This window comes from Tupaia chinensis, unplaced genomic scaffold, assembly GCF_000334495.1.
Source record: "Tupaia chinensis unplaced genomic scaffold, TupChi_1.0 Scaffold000559_1, whole genome shotgun sequence".
Taxonomy (NCBI): Eukaryota; Metazoa; Chordata; class Mammalia; order Scandentia; family Tupaiidae; genus Tupaia; species Tupaia belangeri.
The window spans coordinates 127999-136698 of record NW_006160071.1 but is presented as its reverse complement, the minus strand read 5'-3'; the positions used below and the strand labels follow the sequence as shown (position 1 = coordinate 136698).

Here is an 8700-nt window from a genome sequence, read left to right as displayed (position 1 = left end):
TGAGAGGGACAGAGAGAGTGAAAGAGACAGGGAAAAGGAAAGTGAGAAATCCCTCCCACGAGGTGTGGGGGGTGGTGGCCATGCTACAAGCCCTTCTCTATCCTCCTTGGGATTTTGGGCATGCACGCACATACACCCGACGTGATTCTCAAGCCGTGGGGCTGGGACTCAAACTGTGATTAGCCCTGTGGGAGTCCAGCGCCTTAATCACCCGTCACCTGCTGGCCCCTAAACCCGTGTTTATAAATCACCCAGGCTGTCACCAATGGAGCAGACTAGAGCACACAGGATTTCATTATGTTCATCGCCCCTCTCCCTCCCAGCCCACACTTCAACCCACAATATCAACAACACGAGGGCAGGTGGTCTGTGTCCCGTGTTAGGCCTGGCACTTCCGGTTCCTACCTGCTCCAGCTTCCCCTGGCTGCCAGGCCCTCAGGCCCATTCTCCATACAGCTCCAGAGGGGTCTCTCTAACCCAGGGCTGACCCTGCCCTCCCCCAGCTTGCACCTCTCCTGTAGCTCCCCCAGCACCCTCAACGTAGTCTCAAGTCCCCCTAACATTTCAGATGAACCCCACCCTGGGCATAGCTGCCACTCGACGTCCCCTGGATCACTATGTCCTAACCTGGCTGCTTGGCCACCTGGATGTGGGGCTGGACCCCAGGCATTGTCCCCCAATCGCCCTCCTCTCCATGCCCCCTCCACTGTACTTCCCAGCCTCTAGCAGTCATTCCTCAGCTCTGCCTCTACAAGACCACTGTTCCCGTCTCCACGTGTATGAGAGATCACGTGGTATTTCTCTTTCTGTGCCTGGATCATCTCACTTAACACAATGTCCTCCTGGTTCCGACCTCAAAGGATAGCATTTCTTCCTTTTTAATGGCTGACTAGTATTCTGGCGTGTGCGTGTGTGTGTGTGTATACAGACACACACATTTTCCTTATCACTTGTCTCATGATGGACACTTGGATCGGTTCTCTATCTTGGTACTGTGAACAGTGCTATAATAAACACGAGGTATTGGGGGCCAGCATGGGGCATGGTGGTTGATGCACTGGACTCCCACATGAATGACCACAATTCAAGTCCTGGATCTGGAAGCTTGCTTTCTCACGTTCCCTCTCTCTCTCTCCTCTCTCTATCTCTGGTGATTTAAAAAGGAATGAATGAATAAATAAACAAATAAGTAAAATTAAACAAATCATTCCTTTAAAAAAAATGGGGCTGTGGGCCAGCAGATGGTGTGGTGGTTAAGGCAGTGGGCAATGGCCGACCACGGTTTAAGTGCTGGGCCTGGTGATTTGTTTTCTCACTTTCTCTCTCTCTCTGTGTCTTTCTCTGGTCAAATTTTAAAAGTGAATAAATAAAATTTTAAAAATAAACATGTGGTACTGATATCTTCATGGCATACTGATTTCCCTTCCTTTGGATATATGCTTAGGAGTGGGACTGCTGGAGCATACGGCAGGCCTACTGTTAGTTTTTCAAGGTACTTCTATATTGTTTTCCATAACTGCAGTACAAATTTATGTTCCCACTTACAGGGTAAGAGTTTTTCTTTCCTGCATCCCTGCTAGCATTAAAAAAAAAAATTGTTAGTGGGTGTTTGTGTGCACACACATGAGATAGGGAAGGAGGAAGACAAGAGAGGAGAGGGCACCCTCCATGGGGCATGGCCACACCACAATCCCCTTTCCTTCCCTTCTCCATCTTGTCAGGATTCTGAGCACCTGACATGTTTTCCAAGGCACCAGGGGTAGGACTCAAACTGTAGGTGACCATGTAGGATCCAGCTGTCCAAGTACAGCACTTAACTGCTGTGTCGTGCTACGGGGCTGGCCCAATACTTTTCATCGTTTTGATAACAGCCATTTCTCACTGGGGAGAAATGATTTATCTCACGGTGGTTTTGGTTTTTAATTTCCCCAGTGATTAGTGATGCTGAACATTTTTTCATGTTTATTGGTCACTTGAATGTCTTCTTTCAAGAACTGCTTATTTGGGTCATTTGCCCATTTTTATTTTATTCCGTTGAATTTTGTATTTTTCACTTGCCCATTTATTTAACTCATTTATTTTAAAAAGATATTTTTTGCTATGGGGTGTGTGCGCTCACCCGAGACAGAAAGTGAGAAATTACGCCCCCCCGGGGCGGGTGGCCACACTGCAATCCCTTCTCTTCCATTTTCCCTGGCATACATGCGTCTGGCATGAATTTTAAGTCGCCAGGTCTGGGACTTGAACCATGGTCAACTATATGGGAGTCCAGCAACGTAAGCATTATGCCATCTGTAGATCCCTTCATTTGCCCATTTTAAATCAGGTTATTTGCTATTTCACTGCCGAGTTGTTGGGTTCTTTACATATTCTGGTCATCCATCCCTTGTCAGATGCACAGTTTCAAAATATATTCTATCATTCTTTTGAATGTCTCTTCACTCTACCAATTGTTTAGTTTGCTGGACAGAAACGTTTTAGTTTAGTTTACTTTTGTTTTTCCCCTTTTTAGTCTGTTATAATCTCATATATCTATTTTTGCTTTTGTTGCCTGTGGTTTTGAAGTTTTATTCAAAAACTCTTTGGCCATCCCAATGTCCTGAAGTGTATTCTCCTGTGTTTTCTTCTAGTACCTTCAGTTTCAGAGGTCTTGTTTAGTTAAACCAATTTGGATTAGATTTTTGTATATGGTGAGAGAGATGGATCCACCTTTATCCTTCTGCATATGTTTTCCCAGCACCACTCATTGAAAAGACTATCTTTTCCCCAATGGATGTCCTTGGCACCTTTGACAAAAGTCCTTATATATGTGGATTTATTCCTAGCTTTTCTGTTCTGTTGCATCGGTCTGGTTCTGTTTTTTTAGTTTGGGTTAGTACCACACTGTTTGGATTACCAGAGCTTTACAGTATATGATGCCTACAGTTCCATTCTTTTTGTTCAGGATTGCTTTAGCTAGTTAGGTCTTTATGATTACATGTAAATTTTATGATTTTCTACAAACTTCTGTGAAGAATGTCATAGAAGCTGGGTAGGTAATGTATTGAATCTGTATATGATTTTGGTAGTATAAGCATTTTAACAGTATTGATCCTTTCCATCCATAAATGTGAGATGCTTTTCATTTTTGTGTGTGTCTTCTTCAATTTCTTTCATCGCTGTTTTATAGTTCTCCATCAGAGACTGTTCACCTCAGTTAAATTTATTCCTAGGTATTTTATTGTCTTTGTGACTATTATAAATGGAGTTGCTTTTAAATTATTTTTCAGCTATTTCATCATTGGTGTTTAAGAATGCTACCAATTTTTATATGTTGATTTTGATTCCTGCAAATTTACTGAATTTGTTTATCAGTTCGAAGAGTTTTTGTGGAGTTGTTTGGGTTTTCTATATACAAGAACATGTTGTCTGCCAACAGAGACAGCCAGCCTTCTTCCTTTCAAATCTGGATGCCATTTATTTCTTTCTCTTCTCTAATTGTATTGGCTAGGACTTCCAGTACTGTGTTGAATGAGAGTGGAGAAAATGGATTTTCTTATTCTATATTTTTAAAATTTTTATTTATCCATTCATTTTAATTTTGACCACACACACACACACACACACACAGAGAGAGAGAGAGAGAGAGAGAGAGAGAGAGAGAGAGAGAATGAGAAAGCAAGCTGCCAGGTCCAGGACTTGAACCGTGGCCAGCCATGTGAGAATGTCCAGTGCCCTAACCACCACGCCACCTGCTGGTCCCCTTATTCTATTCTTAAAAGCTCTCAGTTTTTACATAATCAGTACAATTTTAGCTGTAGGTTTATTATATAGCTGTAAGTTTATCATATAAAGTCTTTCTTATGTTGAAATAGTCTTTCTATATAAAATTTGTTGAGTTTTTTATCATAAAGAAATGTTGAATTTTTTCTAGATCTATTGAGATAATCAAATGGTTTTTGTCCTTTGTTTAGTTGATTTGTATATCACACATTCAGATATGCACACACAATGTAGCCATTGCTGTATTCCTGGGATAAAACCCACTTTGTTCTGGTGTTTACTCTTTCTGATATGTCTACAGGGTCAATCTGTAGTATTTTGTTGAAGATTTTAGCCTCTGTCTTCATCAGGGATATTGATCTCTTTTTCTGTTGTCTTCATCTAGATTTGGTGTGAGGGTAATGCTGGCCTTGTAGAATGAGTCTGGGAGGGTTTCTTTCTCTTTCTCTTTTTTTTGGGGGTGGGGATAGTTTGAGGAGTGTTGGAGTTAGCTCTTCTTTAAAGGTTTTACAGAATTCAACAGCGAAGTCATGTAGTCTTGGTCTTGTTGAGAGTTTTCTTTTGTTGTTGTTTTCTGATTCAATCTCATTAGTTATTACTCTGTTTCTTGTTGGTTAATCTTGGTAGATTATATATGTTCAGAAATTTATCTATTTCATCTCGAATTGAATTTTGTTTGGTACATAATCTTCATAATCTTTTTTTGTGTATCTGTGATATCAGTTGTAATTTACCTTTTTGTTTCTGATTTTACTTATTTGGGTCTTCTCTTCCTTAGGCTAGTTAACAGTTTGCCAATGTTATCTTTTCAAAAAATGAAATTTTGTCCATTGATCTTTTGTATATTTTTATTGTTTGTTTCAAGTTTGTTAATTTCTTCACTGATCTTTATTTAGCTTCCATTCTGCTAATGCTGGGATTAGTTCTTGTTTTTCTGGTTCTTCCATGTCGGTTATTAAGAAATTCATTTCACATCTTCCTAATTTTTTGATGAAGGCACTTATCACAATAAAGGTCTCTCTTAATATAGCTTTTGCTGTATCCCATAGGTAGTGGTATGTTGTGTTTTCATTTTCATTTGTTTCCAGAAATGTTTAAATTTCCATCTTGATTTCTTCCTTAACTTAGAAGACAACTGAGTACATGTTATTTAGTTCTCATGTAATTGTATGGCTTCTAATGTTCCTCTTGTTAATAATTTCTAGTTTTACTCCATTTTGGTCAGCAAAAATACTTAGTTTATATTTTCAAAAATTTTTTGGGTGTGTGTATGCATGTGTGTGCCTCCTAACATAATGTATATCCTGGAGGATGAAAAACGTGCTGGTAAGAAGGATGTGCATTCTGAAATTGTTGGATGGAATGTTCTGTAAATCCTAAATTCTGTTTGGTGCAGCTTAAGTTCAATGTTTCTTTGTTGATTTTTTGTCTAGTATCTGTCCAGTGTTGAGAATACAGTGTTAAAGTCTCCAACAATTGCCATATTGGAGTTTATCTGCCCCTTTAGCTCTCATAACAGTTGTTTTTATATATTTAGGTCTTCCCTTGTTGGGTACATATATATTAATAATTGTTATGTCTCCTTGCTGGATAGACCCCTTTATCATATAACACCTTCTTTGTCTCTTTCTACAGTTTTTTAAGTCTGTTTATCTGATACCAACATAGTAACTCCTCTTTACACTCATTTTTAGTGTCCGTTTGTGTCGAGTATCTTTTTCTATCCCTCACTTTCAGTCTATGTGTTTCTTTCCAGGTAAACTGAGTTACTTCTAGGTAGCACATAGTTGTATCTCTTTTTTCTCATTCAGCTAGTCTAGATCTTTTAAAGATGAGGAACTTAATCCATTTACGTTTAGGGCTATTATAGATAGCTTAGAACACACTTTTATTATATCATCTTGTTATATGTTGTCTGTTTTTTTGTTTGTTTCCTTTTTCCTCTTTTACTGTCTATTTGGTGTGTTCTTTCTTCCTTTTTAAATTAGTGATTGTTATTGTCCTTTTGCTTACAAGTGTAGGACTTCCTTAAGTATTTCTTGCATAGTTGGTCAAGTATTGGTCAATTCCCTCAGTTTCTGCTCATCTGGAACAATTTTATGTTTCCTTCTATTTTTGATTGGTTTGCTGGGCAGAATATTTTTATTTATGTATTTATTTGTTTATTATTATTGTTTTATACATTTAATTGCTATACATCATTTAGCTTGTAGAGAGAATTTACCCAACGTGAAATACACCTTAAACTAATCCAGTTGAGAACATTACACACATTATTATTAACAGGTAATAAACCATTTCCGTGTCCCACAAATGTCTTCCCTATTTTTTTCTTCCATACACTCTTCCTCTCTCCCGCCCTATTCCCACATTGTTTCCAGGATCCATAAATATTTTCAATGCTTTTATGCCCTCCAATCTTTCAATCTCTACCGTAGAGCGTGGAGAATTGGCATATGCTAAGTGGAGACATACAATGTCCCTCTTTCATAGCCTGACTTGCTTCACTCAGCAATGAATCTTCCATATTTGTCCACTTTCTTTCAAATGGCTGGGCAGAGTATTCTTGGTTGGCAGTTTTTCTTTTCTTTTTCTTTTAGGATTTAAAAGATATTGTCTCATGCTCATTGAGTCTGTGTATTTTCTGCTGAGAAAGTGACTTTAGTCTGATGGAAATTCCATTACATGTACTCTTTTACTTTACTCTAGCTATTTTTAAAATTCTTTGTCTTTGGGCCAGCAGTTGGCATAGTGGTTGGGGCACTGGACTCCCACATGGTTAATGGCAGTTCAAGTCCTGGATGAGGGTGCTCAAAACTCATGCAGGGAAACTCATGCAGGGTGTGTGTGTGTGCCCAAAATCCTGAAGGGAGAGGGGATTATGGTGTGGTCATCCTCCCTGGGAAGTGATTTCTTCCTTTCTCTCTGTTTCTCTGGAGAGTGCATGTACTTTACAGAAAAAAACAGAAAAAAAAAAACTCTCTTAAAAAAATAAAATTCTTTCTCTTTGACTTTTGACATCTTAATTGTAATATGACTTAGAGAGTACTTCTTTGGGTTGAATCCGTTTGGAGATCTTTGAGCTTCTTCTATCTGGATGTCTAGATATCTTTTCCAGTACTTGAGAAGTTTCAGCTATTTATTTACTAAATAAGTTTTGTACCTCTTTGTCTTTTTGCCTTCTGGATCTACCATGATGTGTGAATGTTTGTTCACTTAATAGTATCATATAAGTCCTGTGGGCTGTCTTCATTCTTTCATTCTTTTTTCATTTTTTCTTCTTCCGATTGGATGATCTTGCAAGATTTATATTCCATGTCTGAGAGGCTTGTTTGACCTAATCTGTTGAAGCTCCCCATTGTACTTTAAATATAATTTACTGAGTGTTTCAGTTTGAAAATTTCTCTGTGTGTGTTTTTAAAAAACAATTTCTATCTTTGTTGAATTTCTCATTCTGGGCTTGAGTTGTTTTCCTAATTTTGTTCAACTGTCTATTGGTATTTTCCTGAATCTTGCTTGGTTTCTTTAGAATAATTATTTGATTCTTTTCTAAGCATTTCAAGAATTTCCTTTGCTGTGGGATCTATTACTGGAGAATTATTGTTTTTCTTTGGAGATGTCAGGTTTCCTTGCTTGCTCATGTTTCTTGCGTCCCTACTTTAACGTCTGTGCATCTAGTAAGACAATCTCCTCTCCTGATTTCATGTCGTAGCTTTCTTAGTAGCAAATATTTTTCCAGAGGATGTGTCTCGTACTGTTGACTAGGTGGAGTATTTTGATTTGAGTTCTGAGTGGGTGCAACAGTAATTTCTCCTCTAGTGTTCATTGTCAGCAGTGTGTGAGCACCTCTGTATTCTCGACTTGAAATGTGGCAGCAGTGCTGAAGCTTTACTGGGAGTGGGAATCAGCATGTGTGCTGCTTCCCCATAGCAGTGGTGGGGGTCAGGGGTGCTGGCCAGCAATTTCTAGGGAGCCCGCTTGTCCCACCAGTGGAGATGGAGCAGTTACCTGGGATGGACAGGCTAAGAGTGCTGACCTGCATTGTCTGGGGGCCCCCTCACTGTGGTGGTAACCTCTGAGTGTGACTGGTGCTGGCCCAGAGCTGGGGGACAGCCAAGTCAGAATGGCTCCAGCAGGGGGAGGATATTGTGCACCTGAGCTGTGGCATGTGTACTGGGCTTAGCACCTGTCACAGAGGCCTGTAAGTTCTGAAGGGTTCCTACAGGGAGAAGGGGCCTGTGTGTTTAAGCTGCTGTGTGCACTGGATAGAGTTTGCGGGGCTCCCTCTGGGGACCCATTTGCTCGAGGTGGCATGTACTGGACTCAGCATTGTCAGTGGCAGGGACCTGCAGAATGCGGAGGGCTCCTGCAGAGGGAAGGGGCTCGTGTGCTTAAGCTGCAGTGTGTTCAGAGGCTTAACACCTGAGAGCTACAGCGTGGACTGGGCTGAGTACAAGTCAGCAGGATCCCAGCAGAACCTGGAGGGACTCACCAGTGGAAGAAGCCAAGCACTCCAGTTGTGGCAGGAGCCAGGCCCAGGACAAGTCAGAGGATGGGGTGGTGGGGAGAGGAGCAGAGCACAGCTACCATGGACCAGCGGCTGTGTTTGGGCTGCAACACGAGCCAGGCTCAGAGGGGGAGCACCTGTGTTTGTTCACCTGTGTCTTGTGGCAGTCCTCCCACTGCACTGGTCTACCCATGTTCTGAAGCATACGGCAGGCATGGATTTGGTGCTGGGGTCATGGCCCTGCTGCTCAGTCTGGCTGGAGAGGCAGCTGCCACTCATGTGGGCTAGGTGGGATTTCCGCGGGTTCTCAGGCATGTGAAGACATGCATGTTTTACTTGAGCCGTGGCTTTGTTCCCTGTGGCCCAGCTCTGCAGCCGCTGGGGTCATGAAAGTGAGGTCATCCAGGTGAGATCCGTCCCCAGGGACTTCC

At 41.0% G+C, this 8700-nt stretch overlaps 1 protein-coding gene across 5 annotated transcripts in view; it reads right to left on the bottom strand.

Annotated features, from left to right (window-relative positions):
* The window catches only part of SPACA6 (sperm acrosome associated 6), an 18468-nt gene that overhangs the window by 5673 nt on the left and 4095 nt on the right, over positions 1 to 8700 (bottom strand). The gene's annotated exons all lie outside the window — the stretch shown is intronic.